General features: G+C 47.3%; 1 protein-coding gene and 1 long non-coding RNA gene across 2 annotated transcripts in view; both read right to left on the reverse strand.

Moving 5' to 3' along the window:
• LOC116823303 (uncharacterized) overlaps positions 1-24,384 on the reverse strand; it is a 703,657-nt gene that overhangs the window by 437,717 nt on the left and 241,556 nt on the right. The gene's annotated exons all lie outside the window — the stretch shown is intronic.
• The window catches only part of LOC142047443 (uncharacterized), a 203,076-nt gene continuing 201,612 nt past the window's right edge, over positions 22,921-24,384 (reverse strand). The window contains exon 2 of the long non-coding RNA XR_012656710.1: positions 22,921-23,652. This is a non-coding gene — a long non-coding RNA (uncharacterized LOC142047443). The remainder of the gene's footprint in view (positions 23,653-24,384) is intronic.

The following is a 24,384-nucleotide window of genomic DNA, read 5'->3' on the forward strand; positions in this document are numbered from 1 at the left end:
ATGTTATAATTTTATATTTTAAGCACAGTCGCTACGCATATACATGTAAAGGCTGGTAGAATGGTACTTTACTTGTATTGTTCAAACACTAATATAAATATGTAATTTATAGTAAGTAACTTTTTACCGCAATATATCATTCACAGTGTCCTACATTTGTAGGAGTTTGACCTGCATCCACCCAGAGTCGAGAGATGAAGACTAAATGCTAGTAGTCCAGCTTGGTATTTGCCTGAATCATAGTGCTGTACTGCACAAACCGCATATAGTTTCCTGTTCGTCCACATGCAGAAGTTAGCACAATCACTGGAATTCTTTAGGTGTATGAAAAGAAATGACTATTAAACAAGAAACCATTGCTTTCAACTACTGAAGTCACAACCGCTGTACGATACTCTGGGCAGAGGAGTTTTATGGTTTTCCTAATTGGGGATGGGGATGATGTTCGAGGATCAACCCCTGTTCCTTAACCCCCCCAACCCTTTAGGTCGAGTCTCTCCATTAACATATTTTGCTTTCAGCAGCCTAACTTTAAAAATTGCGACCCCTAATGTTGAACATAAAAAATAATCATCCCTATCAGTCCTCTTCAGGCAAAGCACAATGAGATGTTGGGGTTTAGATTAGGGCATAAAATGAATTATGTGTCAACAATGACACGGAGTTTGAATAGCTTGACAATTTTTAATTTTAATAATTATTCTAGAGCTTTTACCATAATAGTAGGACTTTAATTTAATTTATTTAACATGGTCAGCTAGTAAATATTTTTAATTTTGGATAAAAGAAAGGAAAGCTATCCACTGTGAGCAAAGTCAATCTAGAAAGTTGCAAAAGTTATTGAAAATATATTGTCTTCACGTTCTATGTAACTTGTAGAAAACTTAACATCACACAATTCAAAACCAAAGTTTAGGACAAACAAAGATTTAGAATCCGAGAGGAAACGAGCATAATAGGAAGTAACCTGCATCTAGAACATAAATGGATATCCACTCAGTCATTGAATTTCACTGAAATAAACATATATAATTTCTTAAACTTAGTGAGAGTGCAAAGTCTAAGCAACCGGCTTCATTATTGAGTGATCATCTAATTATTTTCGCTCTAGCTTCACACAGTGACATGATTACGTAATCACAGGTCTTATTACCAGGTTTTCAGTAGTATAGAAAACTTTTGCGGGGGTGGGTTCGGAGGAGGTCTTGAACGATCTTTCATGTATGACAACCAAAAGGATCTGGCAAGCGCAGTGCATACCTATATAAGACATTACGTCAGAGTTTCCTTGTGTTTTTTTTTGGGGTTTTTTACTTTTAGATGAAAATACATTGCAATTCATATCTGGGAGTCCGAAGCATCAGGCAGTGCACGCATGCGCACTCACACCCACAAATCTGTTGTGCTGCAGGAGGTAAGACTGCACTCATAATAGAATAATAATATCCATGTGTTGAAGGTTCAAGGCAGGAAAAGCAGGTTTTTTGTCTCCTCATTTATAGCAGATGGCGAGGGGAAGCAGGAAAAGTAGCTACTGACCTACATAATGAGCAGTTATAATATAAGAAAACAGGCAGGATTCCTGTGACTTGTTTCCTATGATGGTTTCCTACATGTCCTAGTGTGTAATGAGTTACTCTAATGGCTGCTTGAATAGCCTACATACAGAGTCCGTGACTCGGTCAATTCCCAGTAGACATATGTTCACATTCATGAACAGACCCCTTAATTAATATCCCAGCATAGGCAAGTCTTCTTAGAAATCAGGAATGCAACTACTCTCTCATCTCATGGAGTTTGGTCTTGCAAAACCTTCAAAATTCAGAATGTGTGCCCTGTGAATTGATGGCCAATAAACAGTAGGCCAGAGTGATGTGTATAGTTATGGTTCAGATGATGAATTTTGGTCCTTAGGAGGTGGTCTTATGGTCACAATCTTTGGGGGCAGTTCGCTACCAGTCTGGCCAAGATGTGGCAAAAGTAGCTTAAAAGCCACAATTTGTGAAAACTGGGATTGGCCAGGACTCTGCTGTAAATTAAGATAACAGCTCCCAAGAGAAATTCGCGGGCCAGCGGCATCAATGGACAATAGAGAATTATGGTCACATATCTTATTGACGAACGCATCTCCTTTACCCAGGACTGGTACAGGGATGGTTCGCGCTCAGGCGAAACTTCCAACCTTGCGCCTCCCGCCCCGCCCTGAGGTGCCCTTGCAGGCAGCTCCCCCCCCCTCCACTTGAGCGCACCCCTCCTGCAGCAGCTTGCCCCCCTCCGCTCTTCACCCTGAGGCACCCTCCGCCAGTTCACACCCTGCTCCGCGCAACGAGCACGAGCTCCCAAGCAACACCGTGGCTGCTCATTCTCCCAGCTCCCAGGCTTGGCGGTGGGCTACTGATTGGGCTCCACAAGCCGGGAAGGTGGGAAACTGAAGCAGCCTGGTGTAGCTTGGGGAGCGGGACGGTGAGCTGGGGCAGGGAAGTTCCCCTGTGTGCTGCACCCTCCCTTATTTGCTTCAGGCGGCATTTTTTTTTTTTTTTTTTTTTTTTTTTTTTTTTTTTTTTTTCCCGTGCCCCCTGCCCCAGCTCCTCATGCCTAAATGCAGCGTGACCAGGGCAGCGAAGATCCTGCTGCCGGTTTGCTTTGCCGAAGAAAATGGCAACCCAAATCCTCCCAGCACCCCTAGGAACTGCCTAGGTACCTAATATGGTGCACCAGTCTTTCGCCTGTACAGGGGCTCCAAGGACACCCTTAGCATGTAATCATCTACTGGGCCAAGCTGAGCCAGCTTTAGGGAATAAGTGGGCAAAGGAACCTAGCCAAATCGTTGATAATGACCAACTTGGTAATGTCTATGGGCCAATGAAACATACCTAACACAACAAATAATAAATCGCAATAAAGAATCTATTTCGAAATAGTTATCATAAATGACAATAACGTACAATCGAGACCAAAGACAAGACAAAAACAGATGGCAGCATAATCCAGTAACTTCTTCCCCCATAGCAGCGAAGGGTAGAAGCTCTAACAGAGGCCTCATAGTTTAGTTTTTAAATATTTTCTAGGGGTTTTTTTGTTGCTTTTTTTTTTGTTTTTTTGAGGGTAATCGTATATTCAACTTAAATTTCAAGTAGCTGGAAAAGTTGGTAAACAAATAACTAATCTTGAGCTACTCATCTGACGGTGACTCTTGTTTAGCAATCTTGAATTATGAAATAATAAAATACTCACTGTTCTTGAAGTCTTCAATTATCTGATTCAAAGAACACAGGACAGAGCTTCTCTTCAAAAATTGTCCAGTGTGGTTTACCATCCCTCCACTAAAGAGAATCCCAGTTATATGCATAGAAAAGACCTTTCCAAAGAACACACGTCAATCAGTTAAATAGAAAGTTAGGTTTCTTCTTCTTTTTTTTCCTCTCTGAGGGAAATCATGAGTGACTTTTCTTAGCAGCTAAATCATTACTTAAAGTAAAAACAACTATGCAGAAACTCCACTAACATAGCTCAGAACATTCTTTCATTAAAAAATATTGGCTTTCAGCTTTTATATGCAGAATAAAAAAACGCTTCCCTACACAATTGTTTTAGCTTTATGTTGAATACTGTGATAGAGATTTTTAAGGGTTTGCCCATACAGTGAACTGAACTTTTAAAGGGAAAGAAGAACCACAAGATACTTTTCCATTTGAGTTTCTTCATGTGTACGCAGAATATAGCTATGCTTTGCACATCCTATCCTTTCCCATAAACTTGGGGGGCCATGAAAGAAAAAGTCCTTTCGAGTGGGCCTCTATGAGCTTTACACACTGCTTCTGCAATGAAGTTTCGCAATAATTCTATTGTGTTTATATTGGTAGAAATGTAGCTATCAATCAAAGGTACTGGAGCAAGCAGCTAGGAAACCTTTAAACATTAAAAACGCCGAAACTACTAAGGTGAACAACTAAATGGGTTAAATTAGTCAACTATTACTATTGAAGATAGACTGTCAATCGTAAAGTTATAAGCCAATTAATAAGAATAAGTTAGCTTCATGGTTACTTCATAATAAAACAGCCATAAGACCTCTCCCTGCCACCTAACATCTTTTTTGCACTGCTTCACATGATTCATCAACAACGGAACTTCCCCATTACTCATCAGAGAAGTCAAACTTTAATTGACAACATTAATACTAAAATTGGTTTTTCTTTCGAAACCTTAGCATGGGATTCCCAGTATTGCCCTCACTTTCACAGATATTCAATACTCTAAAAATAGTTAAGAAAAGTTCAACAAGTTGTTAACCTTTCAAGCTCACACTGACAATCATTTTGCCTTGTCTCATATTGTATATCATCTGTAGACTTGCATTGACATTTTTCCCAGTAACTTACACCATTAGGCTTGCTTCTGTTCAGCTTTCCTGAGCCCTGATTGTAGCTTCATGAGACCTACATGTTGATATTAGAATCATTCAATGTGAAGGATGATATAGAAATTGTCAAAATGATTGTTTTTGCTCGGTGTACGATTGCTCTGGTGTGTGACATGCCATTTGCAGACGCACATGAAGGAGTAAGGCGGCTTACTTATTTAAACAGAAAAGAAATATATTTAGGTATGACAACTATAAAACATCACTATACGTTTGGCTAATAATAGGTTGCAAAACTATGATCGGACAGTAGGAGCCGGCCGGGGCTCCGTCGTCATAGTTTTTGCAACTATCTTAAGCAAACGTATTAGTGATGTTTAATAGTGTGCATCCTAAAATATATTCTTTTCTTTTTGAAATAAGTTAAGCCGCCTTTACCTCCTCATGTGCTTTTGTTTCTTGCAAATGTTGCCATTTGTCACACACCTAGAGCTGCATCTTGTACAGTCCCGCTTGGTTAGCTGTCCAAAAAAAAAAAAAAGAAGTTTGTATAACTTCTTTTAAAAGCGTAAAAACGATAATTTTTTGCTTTTACTTGTTTTTACATAAAATATGCATCTTTTCATGACTTGGGGTCTATTGCCCGGTTCTCGACATCGCTATTTGGCACGGTTCTGCGTTACCATGTCCTCATATATAGCTCTTCTTCCATTTCTACTATAAAAAACAAAATATTGATCTTTATAAAACATTTTGTAATTTTTCTTAATTTTTTATAAAACAGGGCTTTACTCTGCCTTTCAACTCGGTTTTTTCCAATTTCGACACAATTTTTTTCCCACTCGGTTATTTTCTCTTTTACAAAGGGCTCTGGCTCTTTATTTCGGCTCTGTTTCAGGGCTGCAGCTCCATCCTTCTCATTGGTAAAAATAATAAAGGGTCTTCTTTCTGAACACGGCACTGGTGCACGAGGCGATTCCAGCTTCTTGCTTCTGTATGGCGTTGAGTACATGGACATGGTTCTTGTTTAAAAGCTTGGGCTGTTAGAATTGGTTTAACAACTGCGTTGGTGCCTAACTGTAAATACCAATTCTCTATTGGTCCGCCCAAAAAAGTGTTTGTGACCTAAGGTAAATACCTCTCTCATTGGTCCAAGCAAAGGAGGGCCTAGCTTATCTAGCCACACGCCCCAGAACAGCTTCATTTCACTACGGCAGTGGTAGGGGTAGGATGTGTTCAGTAAAACAAACCAAAGCTGCTTATTTTTTTCTTTTAACCTAGTATCCCTTTATAGTCCTTTGGCCGTGGGCTTATAAACGGGTTCTTTTAAACCTACCCATTTTAAGTTCTGTCTTTCTAATGCTTTCAAATTTGCTCTGTACACTCTTCTTTCATGTCACAAGCGATCCAACGTACACGACAGTTCCCCTAATCTTTCTTTCAAACTAAATAACATTTGAAAAAGAAAAAACTTCTTTCCAATTTCCCTTTTTCCTCTAAATCTCCTCAGACTCTTCTTCAACCTTTTCTCTTCATGTCAACAAAGCACCAAGTACGAACCTTCCCCTAGTCAAAACACACACACAACCATTTTTTCAAAATGGCCGACGGCGCCAACAGAACGGCGGGTTGGGAGGGGGACATAAGCCCCAAAGGGGGGAAACACTGTCAAAATTTGTCTGGTGATGAAATGCTATCGAGGCTATTACTACTAGCAGCGTCTACTCTGTCATTTAAGTTTGCTGCAAAAAGCTCTAGCCTCTGCATCGAATTTGTTTTATTTTGTAGCAAAACAGGGCAGTTTGTCAGCCAGACGTGGCAATTGCAGTGTGTAACCAGCCCACAAGTGCGACTGAGCGTAGCGGTTGTGTGTTTTTTACAACACCTTGAGCAATATAATTCGCTGAAACAACTTTGTTAGTGCAGACCTAGCCAAAGATTCACTTCAAACCTCCTCTGCTTTGCATAATCCACACCAAACAAGTGTCAGGTTTCTGATGTTCGATGGCAAGGGGTCAGGTTGGGCAGACACTGGGTTTTGGCAGACACTGGGTTTTTAGCACCCACAGGCACCATGGCTTAGCTGGCTAAAGCATCTTTTTGTAAACAGAGATCCTGCGGTTCAACTCCTAGTGGTGCTTGTTGACTGGTTGTTGGGGCACTTGTTTTGGTACTGTAGAAGACAAGAATCTATAGGCCTAGATGGGTCTTTGGCTAGTCCAAGGTGGTTTTTTCTTATGGCGTAAATTACAATCACAGCACTGATAAAGAGTTACTGAAAGTTTGGAATTAGGGCAGGTAGGTCAGTGGTCCAGTCCCCACACAGATGACCCTCTTCCTCTGGACAGGGGCAGGTCTGAGCTCTCAACCCAAAGGACATGTGGCTGCCAAGAATCTGTGAGCAGCTTGTTTAGTTATGCAAAGGTGATCCCTGCTTGTTGCACCGTGTGCGAGATGAAAATCCCAACTGCCTTTGAAATAATAATTTACGAGCAGGACGTTTATTGGTCCTGCCCCAAAGCAGACAGACCAATGGAGACATGCCGTTGTGTCACAAGGTAATACCACTGCTGAGCTGCCCCAGCTGCTGGCTCTCTGCAGCTCTTTGGGGTGGGGGAAGCAAGGGAGGGCCGGGAGAGACATCCTTGTGGGTCCAGGGCCGCTGCAGGGCCGGGGCCAATTGCCAACTGCCCCTCCTCCTCTCTGCCCAGCCTGGAGTTTGCAAGGCAGGACATCCCCACACACCACTTCCAGGCCTCTCAAAAAGCGGGCAGCAAGGATGACTCTCGAGCTCAGCTGACTGCCCAGTTGGTGCCCGGCAGCTGGCCATGCTGCAGCTGGGGGGAAGCGGAGGAGGGGCCCGGAAGCCTCAGCCTCCCCAGCTGGCGATCCTGGCACAACAGGATGGTCCGTCCCACGACTGGAGTTCTTTGTCCACCCCTGGCCCTTTAACAACCAGTTCTCCAAGGAGGTCTAATTTTAGACCGGTTCTTGGGAACCAGCTCCAGCCCATCACTGCACTTCGGGTGTCTCCATGCAGGTTCAAGTACTAACAACAATGGCTGCCTTACAGCCATGGGTTTTAATCAGGCAAACATTGATGAAATTCCTGTAAATCATTTCTCAGCAGAATCCTTCACCCACATTCCTTAAGGCACTGGGCCACCATGTGGACGTTCATTTCCCGCCTCAATTCACACAGAGATACAAATTTCCTTTGCACAGAATCCATGAACAGCAAAACCTCCCTGTGTCTCTTGTCTGAGCCAGGATCGATTCCAGTGAACCTTCTCTCCTGCAATGGCAACGGCAGACAGTGGGGGACTGGTCACCTGCATCCTTGCCAGGGAGATATTGGCTAGGCTTCTTCTTTCTGTTGCTGTGTTAGTCCATGAAACATCAGGGATGGAATGCAGAGCTGATCATGCCACAACCCCTGAAAAATTTCAGTGCCCCAGAGAAATCCTGCCCGCTATTGGATGATATGGTAGAGATTTGAATAGAAAAGGGACTGTCTGAATTGTCAGTGTGGGGAATGAACAACAATCTATAGCAATGTCGTTAGCCACAACACACTCTCATCGCGCTCCAGCGGAAGGGAAATGGGCAGGAATCTGCCTGTTCGACCATGGACACACTTACATAATGCACAGCCGTGGAGTGTGCTGGGGAGCTGGTCTGAGCACATTTGAAGTGAAATTCTGTGAGAACAGAACATTGTGTAGTGCAGCAGCTGATGTGAGTAGTTGTGCGAGTGGTTAAGGTGAAACTAGAAATCCATTATGGTTTCCCTCAGGTTTCAATCCTGCATATGGAAGCATTAGTGTATTGTCATTGCTGCTGTCTTACGTCCCTGAGCATCCATGGCAGATCTGCTCTCTTCTGAGGCTGTCTACACTTAAAATACTGCTGAGCACTGTGGAGTAGACAGTTGCTACAGTGAGGGGAGGGGTTTCCATCCCTGTAATAGCTTTGCACAGAACAATCTTTCCTTTCATTTAGCACTATCTAACCATGGCTTAGGTCAGCTTAATTATACTGCTCTGGGGTTTTTCACACCCTAAAAGTATTATTAGAAGTTATCTCATCACCTCCCATTCCCTGGTCCTTCTTGCATGACCAGAGAGCAGCAATACAAAGTTCAAAGGTGCAAACAATTCAATGTTTTTTGGGGTAAACTTCCAGCAAGCAAAGATTCCAGTTTCCTTCCTCTCTATCCCCTTCCCAGCTCTGACACCAGAGAGGCTTGTCTGTGTCCTTGTTCCTATTCCCCCTTAGCAAAACATAATTCCAGTTCCCCTACCCCCCATTCCCATTCCCCCTTTACTTCCTGATTGACTGCAACTACATAGTAAAACTGAGTTCTGCTTAGTTATACCTTAGCCAATCATTTACTGAAATGTAACTAACCAATCCTAACATACTGTAACATGTTTATCTAACAATTATACCCACCACCTTAATTGGTTTACACCCAAACAAATATTATACAGCAGATAGAACAGCACAGAACAGACAGAGATTATACAGACAAGCAATAGGAAAGTGGGGACTACAGTGACAGAACAACAAAGAAATGAGGATTTCACCCCAGCTATTGAGTCAGTGAGTTGTTGCCAGAGGGATGCTGTCATGGTAGAGGTTGTGGGTGCTGTTGCTTACCTGTCTGGCCCCAGGGCAGGATTTTGAGGTTCACCATTACTGTCTCAGAATGCCAGCACCCATCTTTTGTTCACTTAAAACGCGAGCAGGGAGATTCCAACACCACAGAACTCATGGAGCTCCAGGAACGTGTAACTTTGGTGCTGCTGATTGATTTAACAACAGCAGAATGAAGCAACTCCCATGAACTAACATAGGGAAAAATCCCTATAAAGCTGGACTCTGAAGACTGAGGACTTTGAGTCTATGGTTCTGCTGCCAGCCTCCAGGAGCATCAGGTGCACCTGACCCGGACTCGGCTCCACTCTTGTGTGCAGGGTACCTGGCCAGTATTCTGTCACAAGCAACTTTAGGCTGGTAACTATAATATCTACACAGAACTTGTATGAATGATTGTGTGAATGGATATATATATATATTGTGTGAATGGAGATATATTTATATATACAGAGAGAGAGACAAATGTCTTGTCCCCTTTAATAAGATCCTGCTAGTTTTTATTGGTATAACACATGGGGAGACCCCAATGGGTTTCTAGTCCATCACCTTAACCACTCAGCCACAACTACTTGAGGGACAGCTGCTGCACTACACAGTGATTCTGTTCTCACAGACTTGTCACTTCAAATAGCTCAGACCAGCTCCCCCAGCACACTCACAGCTGTGCATTAGCGTAAGTGTGTCCATGGTGAACAGCAAGAGTTCCTGCCCATTTCCCTTCCAGCTGGAGCACGATGAGAGTGTGTTTGTGGCTAACAACATTGCTATAGATTGTTGTTCATTCCCCACACTGACACTTCAGACAGTCCCTTTCCTATTCGAATCTCCACCATATCATTCCAATAGCCGGGGGCAGGATTTCTCCAGGGCACTGAAATGTTTCAGGGGATTGATGTCTGAGCTCAGCCTTGCATTCCATTCCTGGTGTTTCCTGGACTAACAAAAGCAGCAGAAAGAAAGAACTGAGCCAATATCTCCCTGTCAGAGGTGAAGGTGGCCACATCCCCTCTATCTGCCCATCACCATTGCAGGAGAGAAGGGTTCACTGCAATTGAATGCCCTGGCTCAGACCAGAGACACGGGGAGGTTTTGCTGTTCATGGATCTGTGCAAAGGAAATTCTGTCTCTGTGTGAAATAGAGGAGGGAAATGAAATGTTCAAATGGTGGCCCAATGCCCTAACGAATGTGGGTGAAGGACTCGAGCTGGGAAATGATTTTACAGGAGTTCATATCAATTTATTGCCCTGATTAAAAGCTATGGCTAAAAGGCAGCCACTGTTGTTAGTACTTGAATCTGTGTAGGGACACCCGAGTGGGTATCAAGTCCATTGCCTTAACCAGGGGTAGTCGATTATTTTATCAAGATCCAAATTTCTTGGTCAAGATATAGTCAATGTAGTCCAGAGAAAATAATACACTGATGATAATAAGAAGAATTTAGAAATAATTTGCAGTCACTATGGGCATAACTATGGTGATTGTCTCGTGTTTCACTCTTTATATCTAACACCACCGCCTTTCCCTTTAGTCTTGTACTTTACCAAGGGTAAAACTAAACATCTCTTCAGATACAAGGGAGTGTTTGTGTTCATTCTCTTTAGCTACACAGGGGTTTGATGTAGCTGCTTTCAATCCTCCGGCTCTGCCCTGATAAGTAACATTTCAGAGTGTCACTGAACTGAAGGAGGGAGATCATTTTTTGACAGATGGCGCCTCCTCTTAAAGATGTTTGTCTGGCTGGCATCCCTGGTTCCCAGGTCTCTCCTGAGGGAAGAAAGTTTCTGTGCAAAATACTAAAACTTTTAGCAGAGAGGAGGAAAAGGCCATGGCCACATGATGGGGCCAGTATGTACTACAACGTGGTTCTTTTATGTGGGATGACTCTGAACATTGACTGATCTCCACTCCCTTGGATTTGAAGAGATGTTTAGTTGTGCACTTAGGAACCTATAAGACAGAAGCAATTTTATGGATGGTGGCACTAGGACTGAAGGGTTTTTTAATGTTGTAGAAATTGTTAAAAACACTTAGCTTAAACTGGAACTGCCTGTTATTAAAGGCTGGTTTCCCCACCTCAGTTCCATAAGCTCTGCTAGAAACACCCTGGGTTCTCTCCTGCCTCGGTGGGGAACTAGAGGGAATCGTCCCCTGCTGCTCTTGGCTCCAGGCTGATTTTTCTGGGGAGGGGACGTGGAATTGATTTGTTGCTGTTGAGAAGGGAGCCAGGCCAGTTCTCAGGGAACGAGAACTCCCAGCATCTTCCCAGCCCAACCCAGGCTGCTGCCCTCTCCCAGCCTCAGTTATCCTGGGGGCCCTGCATGTTTGACTCTAGAGCAGGCCGGGAGCAGCAGCTGAGGCAGAGGACAGCCTGGGCCAGGCAGATAAGAAGGAGTTTAGCAAGCAAAAAAGGTCAAATGGCAGAGGAGTATTACCTTGGACTCGACGGCATTTCTCCATTGGTCTGTCTGCTTTGGGGAAGGAACAAGAACGCATCCAGCTGCATTCATTATTTCAAAGGGCAGTTTAGGATTTTCATTCTCACACACGATGCACAAAGCAGGACTAAACAAGCTGCTCACAGATTCTGGCTGCCACAATGAGCATTCAGGTAAGAGCTCAGACCTGCCCCTGTCCCAGAGGGAGTGGGTCATCTGTGTGGGGACTGGACCACTGACCTACCCGCGCCTCACTCCCAAACTTTCAGTAACTCTGTTATCAGTGCCTGTGAGTGTTATTTAAACCAAAAGAAAAACCACACTGGGCTAGACCAAAGGCCCATCTAGGTCTGAATCTTGTCTTCTGACAGTAGCCAATAGCAGGTACCCCAACAACCAATCAACAGGGCACAGCTGGGAGTTGAACCCAGGATCTCTTGTTTATGAAACAGATGCTTTAGCCAGCTAAGCCATGGCACCTGTGGATGACTAAAATACAGTGTCTGCTCACACCTGACTCCCTGCCATCGCCACCAGTTCCTGACAAGCTTTGCTTGTGTTTGGATTCTGCAAAGCAAAGGAGCAGGTGACGTTTTCCTTACAAGTTGTGTGTGAGTGAATCTTTGGCCAGGTCTGCACTACAAAGTTGTTTCAGCACAATTATATTGCTCAGGTGTGTGAAAAACACACAATGCTACCTCGGCTGACAGTTTGTGACTGTGCACACAGTGACAAAGCTGCCCTGTTTTGCTGACAAGATAAAACAACTTCGATGACAGGCCTAGAGCTTTTTGCAGCAAACTTAAAGTGACAGAGTAGGTGCTTCTGTTCATTATACTACCATTACTGGCCTTCTCCAGTATCCCACAATGCCCGTCGTGAACTCCCCTGCCCTGCTTTCCTGCTACAGAGCCATGAGCCCCTCCCCTTTCATTGCTCTGGGAAGTTCTGACAGCTGAGCCTGCTGCTCTGCTCCGGCAGCCAGGAGCAAATCACTGCCATGGATGCTGCTCTATTCCGCACTGCGAACACAGAGCAGGGCGGCGAGAGCTTCCTTAGAGTGTGTGTGGGCGGGGGGGGGCACTGGCATCTGAACTGTGACACGCCCAGGACATCCCTTCCCTCAAGGATGCTGTTACCTTCTAAACAGGGACAGCTGTTTTCTAGTAAAATCAGGAAAAGGGAAGGAGAAAACTCGAAAGAGGTTCCTCCTGGTGCTCATGTATGTGAACCGGAGTACTCTCTCAGTCCTCAAAGAGAGACCTGGAGAAGGAGACTTGCTGAAGCAAAGCCACAGGGGTCTCTGAGGTTTCCCCGGTCCCTCGCCCCTGTCCTGCCTGGCTGACATCAGCATCTCTCTGTGAGGTCACCACCTCCCCACCACCTTTGAACTATGGTCTGAGGTCCTGCAAAAGGCCTTTGTGATGTCACTGCCACACCCCTCCCTTGCTGTGCTAATGTCCTGCCCCTGGCCAGGCACTTTGGAGGTTTGAGCTACTCCCTGTGGATCACCCCACTCAAGGAGTGTTCGTTCTAGGCAGCAAGCCGGCTAGACAGGAAAACATCAGACACCATTACCTGATTACTCCACAACAGCGCCTGCCCTGGATGTATCATTGCACTGGAGACGTACCCTAACATTAGTCTACACTGTGATTAACACACCCAGGGCACCTGTCTCAAAGCCCGGGTCAGCTGACTCAGGCTTTGGGGCTGGGCTGCAAGACTATAAAATGACAGTGCAGACATATGGACTTGAGCCCAACCTCTGAGACCCCACGAGGGTGAGGGTTTCTGAACCCAGGCTCAGTGTGAACACAAATATCTGCACACATTTTTAGCTCTCAGCCTTAGCATAATGAGCCCAAGTCAGATGACCCAGGCCAGCCATCTTGCCATCTTTATCCCAGGAGAGATGGACTCTAAGGTACATTCATTGCAATGGAAGCCCAGGAGTGGCAAGCCGTGCTCAAAGCAGCACCTGCAAGCCCCATATTCACCACTCTCACATAGTGCGATCATTTGAACAAAGTCTGCCTGGTGAGGTATCATTTTAAAACCTTGAACTGTTCATCTATTGAACATTAATGTCTTCTTGCATTCTATGTGCTCACGTTGGTTTCAGAAGTTGAAGTTTGCTCTGTGTGCATTACAGAACATGTATGAGGTTGGGAATGCCCCCACCAGCCTTTCAGGTGCAAAAATGGAGGAGCAGACTTGCTGCTGGCCCATTGAAGGTATCCACACTCCCAAGGACTATTCCAGGAACCATGTACAATGCAGACTTCGCCGAGATAGCACAGAGACAATGGACATGCTTGACTATGTCGTAGCAAAGGTACTTCCTATCAAGTTGGAAGAACTATGAAAGGGAAGTAGAGACATTATGAATTGGCCTCTCTCCCCACAACTCAACAGCTGGAAACACGTCTGGGGACAAAGACTGAAATGAGAAAATCAGAGAGAATAACAAGAATACATTCAAATCAAATCCTCAAACAGACTAGTATTGGTTTTTCAGCCGAAATTTTCAGTTAAGGAATTTTCTTTTCCCAGTCAGACCTTGCCAAGCGAAGCAGGGAGAAAGTTTGAAGTTGCCTTCTTCAGGACAGCTTGCCTAGACATTCTAGCTGTGGGTCACTTCGTGGCCTTGCTGAGAAATGGGGTATTTTTATAATTTGAGGAGGTCCCAGGGTGTTTGGGGGAGATTATGAGGCTGTTACTTTTGAGATAAAAATAAAAAATACAGAATAGAGAATTTCTTTTTTAGAATCTGAGATTTAACATTTTATTTAAAGCCGGGGAGGGAGGAGAGAGGGTTGTCTGAGATTCTGAGAAGGTTTGTTTGCAAGAAGCATTATTGTTTGATCGTCATTGCCCAAGGGGAGATGGGTTGTCTGTAAGGAGGGGTGAGAACTAAAAGCATCCAATAAGGATGGGATTCAAGCCCATGCATGCAGAGCAATGCATAGCAGTCCATCACTTAACTCTCAGCCACCTCACTGACTGTTAAAAAAAGGACAGTAGGAGAAATCTAAGGCTGGCAGGATAGGGACACTAAGGAGTTTTTAATACTAAGCAGAAGCAGGGGCTGAATGAGCTCCCCCTCACACCTAGTGACCAGCTGTGGGAAAGACTTCAGGAATAGACATGTTTGCAAGACACACCTACTCTGCTAGCTATGCAGCATGATGGGGCTGCTTCCCAAAATGACCAGTTTTGGCTGGTGGCGGGTTACAATACTTTAGCACTGAGTGGATGAAATGTTATTATCCTTTCTGAATGAGTGAAGGGCAGCAGAACATACCTAGTCGGTCTGATGGAGGGGTAGGTGAGTGAGGAATAGCTTTATTTGACTGCTATAGAAGTGACTGAGAATTATCCTAAACCAGTGGTCCCAAACATTACACACTGTGCCTCTTATCCATGGCTTGTGGCCCCTCAGAAGCCAAGTCGAAAACGGGCTGGGAGTGGGGCTGTTGCTTGCTTGTGGAGAGGGGTGCAGACAAGGGTGAAGGGGCCAAGGCTGAGCTGCGAGCCAGAGGCCAGGCTGGGTGGGTTGAGGAAAAGCTGGGACAGAGTGGGGTCAGTGCTGCTCCCCCATGGGGGCTGGCTCGGGCCCTGAGGTGCCCCATGAAGTTCCTCTGTGTTCCTGTAGGAGTCACACCCCACTTTTTGGGGAGCACTGAAGCCTACTCGCTAAGCAGGGTTAGTGATCCAAAGCCCAGGGAAAGGGAGCACAGTGAGGGACCCCAGCACCAGAACCATGCCCCCCCAACTTCTGTCTGTGGATCTGCCCCCTTTGCACCTTCCATTATGGCCCCATCCACTATGTCACTCTGTTCCACCCCTTCCCCACTGGCCCACCTATCACTTCTTAGCCCTGCACCACTGTGGCCTGAGACCAGAGAAGCTCTGTGTCCCTGCTGCAGTTCCTGGGCCGTAGAGGGAGTGAGAGCCCCTCAGCCCTGGGCTGACATGGGGCAGACTTTTCCAGGGGGGCCCAATTTGCCAGGGCCCCTATCATGGGCCCACTGCCCCTTGGCGACGCAAGGTTTGGGGAGGTTGAGCCACCCCCGAGCTCCATTACGAGCCCCCAGGCTACTACTGCTCAGTTTGTGGCCAGTCTCCCTGTGTTTCTGCTGTTTGTGCTGGGGAGCCTGGCTGTGCTTAGGGTGGGGCCCCGCAGCGCCCAGGGCTCCAGGGGTCAAAGGGCACATGTGCAGTGCGAAGGTGCTCACTGCTCTCCCCCTGCCCAATGCTCCTCCATGGCCCTATAGAGGGGTGGAGGAAAGGTGCAACACTATGTGCTCCATGCGTCCTGGTCACTTTCCCCACCTGGGCTGTGCTGTGAGGGGAGCATCAGAAGTGCTGCTCTCTGCCTCCCTTATGCAGCCTGGCTGAGGAAAGTGCCTGGATGCAGGGAGCTGGATGATGTGGCTTCTCGCCCCACAGCCCTAGTGTCCTGTAGGAGCAGCATTCCAGGGAGGAGCGGGCAGCAATGCCAGCTCTCCATGACACACAGTCAGTTCCCCATGTGGTGCAGGAGGGGTGCAGGGTTAGGGGTGAAGGGGGTGCAGGGAGAGGCAATGGCTGGTGGCACAGGAGGGGAGTGTGGGAGTTAAGGGCAAAGGAGACACAGCGTAGGGGTTAGGGCACAGGAGGGGCAGGAGTTGGGGTGAAGGAGGGCAAAGGGTTGGGAGTGAGGAGCTAGCGGTAAAGGGGGAGGGATCATCCAGGGGTGATGGGGAAGTGCCTAAGTACATGTTTTGCCCAGGCACCATTTCCCTAACGCTGGTCCTTGATAAATTTCTTGCTGGAGGGAGAGGGTAGAAAAGGAAGGAGTCTTAGCAGCTCTTCTGGAGAGCAGGTGAAGAATGATCCCTTTCTCTAGATTCTCCTGGGGCTCTGGGGCGAACAGAGGATAGCTTCCCGCTTTCTCCAGATTGTCTGTGCTGGGCTCCTGTGGAAGTTACAGAAGGCACAATTACCTGACGTTTCTCGGCCATCGTGGACAGAGCCGCACAGCTTCCTCTGCAAACTCTACAGGTTCAAATCAAGTCTCTGAAGTCATCCACAGCTGGGTGGGTCATTCAGTCCTTTGTGAGAGCTTCAGTTTGTAGCAAAGTCCCTCCAGAGGTATGAGCAGGATGGAGACAAGATGGAGAGAAGCATCAGCCTTTTATAGTCTCTTGCCATGTGATCTTTGCTTTCTTTGTCCAAGGACACTCTATCCAGCACGTGGCATAGAAAACCTTAGAGTTCTGTCCATAGGCAGGTCCTGCATACCTTGCTAAGTCACAAGGCATATCTGCCTTCTCTCAATGGGTCAGTTGTACAGCTTATGGTCCTTAATAGCCATCAAGCAAGTTAGGCAGAACTGACACCAACTTGTCCGCTGGGGTGTTCCGGAAGCATAGCACAAGTTGAAAAATGGGCACATAGAGCCAATATTCATAACGTCAACTACAAAAATGATACACATCTAGAGATAGCATCATGTAATCAGCCAATCAGAACCTCTCCATAGACCCTTAACATGACAACCTTTCTCATATTTGGCTGCAAATATAGAAAGTGTGCAACGGTGATCTATAGAGTTACAGATTATGTCAATATGTCACAGGAGGTGACACGACATCAGTGAGACTGATATTGAAATATGCCTCCAGTTTTGGTGTCCTCATTTGAAAAGATGTGTGAAATTGGAGCTGGGCAGCAAAGAGCCACAAATTTCTAAGGGCTGGAGAAAAATGCTCTCAGTGAGCTATTGAAAGAGCTCTGACCTGTTTAGCTTATCAAAGAAGATTGAAAGGTGACTTCATTGAAGTGCCTTAATGAGAGAATATTGGCTATTAAAGGGCTCTTTAATCTAGCAGAGAAAAGCATAACAAGACTCAATGGCTGGAAGGTGAAAAGAGACAAATTTAATTTAAAAGTATAGACAAATATTAAAGAAAGGTGATACAAAGAGTTTGATGTGTCAGTCGTTGGTCATCGGGGGAAACATACAGAGCATGGGGGGACGCTGGCAACTGGTTACGGTTCAGCATATAGTACACAGCCTGTAATGTCCAATGCGGGGTGTACGGTGGTTGGGGTCAAGATATAGTAGGGGGGCAGTGAGGGTACATCGCTCATAGAGTGGGCTACACACAGTCATGGGTATGGTAAGCGGGCGGGTAATGGGGACAGGGTGACCCTCACGTGGTGGGATCCAGATTGGAAGTCAGGACTCAGGGGATATGGTTTGGTAGGGGGTTGAAGGGTTTCCCCCTCCCCCCCGTGGGTGCGTGGAGCCACATCGGCTCACTCCTGGTATTGGCGGTGGCCGTGGATGTGTTCGATGTAAATGTCTCTAGACCACGGATAGTGTCCGAGACCATCAGGCGTTCATGAGTCGCGCATGCGACGGCCCACCCCACAGGCCCTGAGCACACGTTCGTTCCAGGGGTCCAGGCGCCCAGCGCCCGCGACGATCAGAGCGTCGGTGTAGACCTCGTAGCCCTTCGCACGCAGGGTGTCAGTCAAGGGCGTATTTCTCGAGTTTGCGGGCTCGGGCTTCGCGGAACGCCGGGGTCCTGTTCTCGAACGGGATGGTCACGTCGACGAGGATGATCTTTTTCCGCTCCTCGTCCGTGACGACGATGTCTGGGCGCAGCGGGCTGTCCGTGCCGGGGATGGTGCGGTTGACCCGATTCAACGAGTGTGGGCGGATGGCCTTCGCTAGGCGGTCCTGAACGGCGTTGGCGCGCAGCTGCCAGGCTCTGGCGTGGGGCCTGCAGCTGCAGGGCGTGGGCAGGGTCTCCAGGGGTACCCGCACTTCCTGGCAGCTCTTGTCCGGTTCCGGTGGCGGACGGCTTCGTTGAGCGGGACCGAGTTCAGCCAGGGCGCAGTGTATGAAGCGCCAGTCGGCGAAGCGGGTGAAGCTGCCCGCGGGGAGGAGTGGTTGCTGGAGTCCCACTTGCTGGTCACCTCGAAGGCCTTGCCCTGGTCGGTGTTTTTTCCTCAGGGTGTCCACGTAGAGCGCGTGGACGGCGGCCTTCAGGGACTTCTCAGCACGCCTCTGGCTCCGGGGCTGACGGTGATGCTGCCCTCTGTCCGATCTGTGGCACCAGAACTCCCAGCTCCTGTCGCTCCGCTCCAGACCCAGCGGCAGCCAGTCGCTTCCCTAGTCGGCGCGTGGCGTTGCGGGCGCGGGACACAGCGAGGCGGTGTCCCACCTGTCTCGGCCGAATTCGCCGTCCGGAACCGCTCAGGAAGGTGGCTACAGTCCTGGCCGGAGGGAGGCCTGCCGATTCGGTGCTCGGTGGTAGCGTGCAGGGCGGTCGCTGCGACGCTCTAACCGTGGTGTCCGGGCACGTCAGGAGGCGGAAGGCGTGCGTGATGACCGCGATGTCACAGAGTCTCCCATGCGGGGACGTTGGCGCGCCGCCGTGTCTGTGGGCGATATAGATGAGCTCGTTGCTGGTCTTCTGAGGCAGGGACAGCCACTTTTTGACCAGCTGCCGGATGGTGTTGTCTGCCTTGTTGAGGGGCACCTTTGCCACGCGGAACCTCTCAGGACGAAGGCGATGCGGGGATCAGAAGGTGTTGAGAGGCGTTGATCTTTGCCATGGGGCCAGCAGGGATGCGTCGATCTTGGCAGCGTCCTGCAGGATATCCCGGATGGTGTCCTCGGGGGTCTGCCGGACGCGGACGCGTCGGCGTGCCGAGGTGTTGGTACGCCTGCCCTTCCAGCCAGGGCAGACGGGCTTGCCCTGGATCTGGAACTCCGTCGCCACCACCGAGTCTCTTTTGCTCCCGTCGACGTGGAGGGACGCGCACTTTATTACACTTAAGCGCACAAATAGTCAACAGCGAGGATGATTCACCACAGGAACAAGCTACCAAGGAAAGTGGTGGATTTCCATCTCCTAATGTCATTCACGAAGACTAGATGTCTTTGTGGAATGTGTTTGCCCAAAAATAGCTATTGTGTCATAACAGGAGGCCTGTGATATGCAGGGGGTCAGATTAGATGCTCTAATGGTCTCTTCAGGACATAAAGTCGATAATTTCTGAAACTGAGTGTAGCATTGGACAGCAATGTCCTGCCCCTGGCCAGGCACTTTGGAGGTTTGAGCTACTCCCTGTGGATCACCCCACTCAAGGAGTGTTCGTTCTAGGCAGCAAGCCGGCTAGACAGGAAAACATCAGACGCTGCTCCCAATGCTACACTCAGTTTTTCAGAAATTAGTCAACTTTATGGCAAGAAGAGACCATTAGAGCATTTGATCTGACCCCCCTGCATATCACAGGCCTCTTCTATAACACAATAGCTACTTTTGGGGCAAACACATTCCAGAAAGGCATCTAGTTTTCATTAAATGACATCAGGAGATGGAGAATCCTCCACTTTCCTTGGTAGCTTGTTCCTGTGGTGAATCATCCTCGCTGTTGACTATTTGTGCCTTAGTTGTAATATGAGTTTGTCTCTTTTCACCTTCCAGCCACTTGGTCTTGTTATGCCTTTCTCTGTTAGATTAAAGAGCCCTTTCATTCCCAATCTTTTCTCTTCATTAAGGCCCTTCAAGACTTCAATGAAGTCACCTTTCAATCTTCTTTTGATAAACTAAACAGGCTGAGCTCGTTCAATAGCTCACTAGAAGTCATTTTTCTTTAGCCCTCAGAACATTTGGTGGCTCTTTGCTGCCCCAGCTCCAATTTCACAACATCTTTTTCAAATGAGGACACCAAAGCTGGAGACAGTATCCAGTATCAGTCTCACTGATGCTGTGCCACTTCCTGTGATATTATTGACATAATCTGTAACTGTATAGCTCACCATTGCGACCACTGTTATATATTTGCAGCCAGTATTGTAGAAAGGTTGTCATTTAAGAGGTCTGTGGAGAGGTTATAATTGGCTGATTAGAATTATGCTATTTCTGGATGTGTATCATTTTTTGTAGTTGACATTATAAATATTGACTCTATGCTGCCCATATTTCAAACTTGTGCTCTGCTTCCGGGGAACACCCCAGCCAGACAAGTTGCTGTCAGTTCTGCCTAGCCTGCTTGATGGCTCATTAAGGACAATCAGCTATACAATCGACCCATTGAGAAAAGGCAGATACACCTTGTGACACAGCAAGGTATGCAGGGACCTGCCTATGGACAGAACTCTAAGGTTTTTCTATGTCACATGCTGGATAAAGTGTCCTTGGGACAAAGAAAGCGAAGACCACATGGCAAGAGACTACACACTCACCGATATAGCTTCTCCCACTGACATAGCTGGCCACCTCTTGGAAGTGGATTAACTACACCCACAGGAAAACTCTCTCCATCAGCATAGAGCAGTGGTTCTCAAAACTGTGAGTCAGGACCCCAAAGTGGGTCATTACCCTGTTTTAATGGGTTGCCAGGGCTGGCATTAGACTTGTTGGGGGCCCTGGGCTGAAGCCAAAGTCTGAGCCCCACCACCAGGCTGAATCTGTTTGCTGTAACTTATACTTAGGCTGGGAGGGGGAGTCCCTCTGGTCTAGGTGAAGCTGAGACCCTGTAAACATTTTTCCATCTTGATTTTACAGAGAGAATTTTTAGTTTTTCTTTCTTTGATTAAAAGCTTTTCTTTTAAGAACCTGATTGATTTTTTTATTCCTTTCTCCCACCCAAGGGGAGTGGGTCTGAACTCACCAGGGATTGGTGGTGGAAAGGAGAGAAGGAGGAGGAAAAGCTTAATTCCTCTCTGTTTTAGGATCCAAGGAGTTTGGATCCGTGTACTTCTCAGGAAAAGTCTGGAAGGGGGAGGGAAAGGTTAATTTCTCTCTGTGTTAGGATTCAAGGAGTTGGGATCAGTGTCTCTCTCTCAGGGAGAATCTGGGAAGGGGAGAGAAGGGAGGGAAGGTGAATTTCTTCTCTGTTTTAAGATTCAAGGAGTTTGAATCACAGTATCTCTCGGGGTAACCCAGGAGGGAAAAGTCTGGGAGGAGAAAGGTAGGGGGATGGTTTATTTCCCCTTGTTTTAAGACCCAGGGGGTTTGGATCTTGGTCTCCCCAGGGAAGGTTTTGGGGGGACAAGAAGTGCACCAGACACTGCAATCTCTGGTTGGTGGCAGTGCTATCAGATCTAAGCTAGGAATTAAGTTTAGAGGGGTACATGCAGGTCCCCACTTTCTGGACACTAAAGTTCAAAGTGGAAAAGAAACCCTGACAGCATCACTAGCCCCTGCTTAGTGACTAGGGTTCAGTTTAGCACAGTGATTCCCAAAATGTGGAGCATGCCTCCTAGGGGGGCACAGAGGAATGTTCATGGAGGCACCTCAGGGTTAAGCCAGCCCCCATGGAGGGCAGGGAGGGAGCACCACTCAGCCCCAGCTCTTCACCTACCCTGCCCTCAGCCTGAGCCCCTGGCCCAGCCACAACCCCCTTACCTGTGTCAGCACCTCTGTCCCCAGCAAGCCACAGCCCCACTCCCAGCCCTAGTTCTCAACTGCAGCTTCCAAGGGGCCAGAGCCATGGTTAAGAGGGCACAGTGTGAAAAGTTTGGCGACCACTGGTTTAGGATGATGTCCTCAGTCACTTCTATGTGGTCCAATAAAAGCTATTCCTCACCCACCTACCCCTCCATCAGGACCGACTAGGTATGTTCTGCTACCCTTCACTCATGCAGGAAGGATAATAACATTTCATTCCACTCAGTGCTAAAGTGATTTGTAACCCACCACCAGCCAAAACTGGTCATTTTGGGGAAGCGGCCCCATCATGCTGCATATCTAGGCAGAGTAGGTGAGTCTATGCAAACACAGTCTGTTCCTGAAGTCTTTCTCCCTGCTCCTCAATAGATATGAGGGGGGGAGCTCATTCAGCCCCTGCTTCCGCTTAGTATTTAAAAACTCCAAATTGTCCTTATCACTGCTGGCCTTAGATTTCTCCTCCTGTCCCTCTTTTTGACAACTCAGATGAGGTGGCCAAGTGGTTATGGTGATAGAATGCTAATTTATTGTGCTCTGCCTGCATGGGTTCAAATCCCATCCTTGTCAGATGCATTTAGTTTTCACCCCTCCTTTATAGACAACCATATCCCCCTTTGGTACAATAAGAGATGCAACAATGTTACTTCTTGCAAACAAAAACCTTCTCAGAAACTCAGACCCCTCTCCTTGCTGTAAATTAAATGTCTAAATCCCAGATTTCTAAAAAAAAATTTCTCTAGTCCTGTATTTCTTATTTTTTATCTCAGACGGTAACATCCTCATCATCTCCCCCAAACACCCTGGGACCTTCCCAAATAGTTAAAAGACCCCCATCCTGAGCAAGGCCACAACCGTGAACCAGAGCTAGTGTCTAGGCCAAGCTGTTCTGAAGGAGGCAACTCCAACATTTTCTCCCTGCTTCCCTTGGCAAAGTGCCTGACTGAGAAAACAAAATCCCTCAAACTGAAAATTTTCTGCTGAAAAACCAACACTAGTCTGTTTGGGGACTTTGATTTGAATGTATTATTATTGTTCTCTTCTGATTTATCTCAGTTCAGTGTTTGTCCTCCAGGTGTGTTTCCAGCTGTTGAGTTGTGGGGGAGAGAGGCCAAGTCATAATGTCTCTACCCCCCTTTCATAGTTTCTTCCAATTTGCTAGGAAGCTCCTATGCTACGATGTGAGTCAAGCAGTGTCCATTGTCTCTGTGCTATCTTGGAGAAGCCTGCATTGTACATGGTTCCTGGAATAGTCCTTGGGTGTGTGGATACCTTCAATGGGCCAGCAGTGAGTCTGGCTCCTCCATTGTCACACTGAAAGGCTGGTGGTGGATATTTCCCAACCTCATAACATATCTCAGTAACACACACAGAGCAAAACTTCATAACTTCCCAACCAATGCTATACACACAATCCAACAAGATATTAATGTTCAACAGATCAAGACTTTTGAAATGATACCTCACCAGGCAGTCTTTGTACAAACCATGTCATCATTATATGAGAGTGGTGAATATGGGGCTTCCAGGGTGCTGCTTTGAACACAGCGTGACACATCTGGGCTTACACTGCAATGGGAACGTACCCTTAGAGGCCATCTCTCCTGGGATAAAGATGGCAGCAGGGCTGACCTGGGGCATCTGACTTGGGCTCATGGAGCTAAAGCTGAGAGGCTAAAAACTGTGGTGCAGATATTTGTGTTCACACTGAAGCCTGGGTTCAGAAACCCTCACCTCTCATGGGGTCTCAGAGTTTGGGTTCAAGTCCACATGTCTGCACTGTAATTTTATAGTCTTGCAGCCCAAACCCCATAACCCTGAGTCAGTTGACCCGGGCTTTGAGACAGGTGCCCTGGGTGTTTTAATCACAGTGTATACATAACATTAGGCTACATCTCCAGTGCAATGAAACACCCCTGGCTGGCCCGTGTTGGATAATCAGGATCATGCAGCTAGGTCTGGAGTAAAGTTGCAGTGTACGTGTCTCAGCTCAGGCTCAGTACCCTGCTCTAGGAGCCCAGAAGGTTGGAAGGGAGTTTAGCAAGTGGAAGTGGTAAAACTGCAGTGGAGTATTACCCTGGACTCATGGCAGTTCTCCATTGGTCTGTCTGCTTTGAGGCCTGCTTGCCTGCTGCTCTTGCCTCTACACCCTCTGCCCCAAGGTCTGCCCACCACCCACACCTCTCTGCCCCTCCCCTGAGACTTGCTCTGCTCACCACCCACACCTCTTTGTCTCCTCTCCTGTCCACCACCCACACCTCTCTGCCCCTCCCATGACACCCGTCCAGCCTGCCACCCACACCTCCCTGTCCCCTCCCCTGCCCAGCCCAGCCCACTGCTTGCACCTCTCTGCCCCTCCCCTAAGACCAGTACTGCCCACCACCCACACCTCTCTGCCCCTCCCATGACACCCATCCTGCCTGTCACCCACACCTTTCTGCCCCTCCCCTGAGACCCGCGGTTCCC

This window comes from Chelonoidis abingdonii, chromosome 11 (assembly GCF_003597395.2).
Source record: "Chelonoidis abingdonii isolate Lonesome George chromosome 11, CheloAbing_2.0, whole genome shotgun sequence".
Taxonomy (NCBI): Eukaryota; Metazoa; Chordata; order Testudines; family Testudinidae; genus Chelonoidis; species Chelonoidis abingdonii.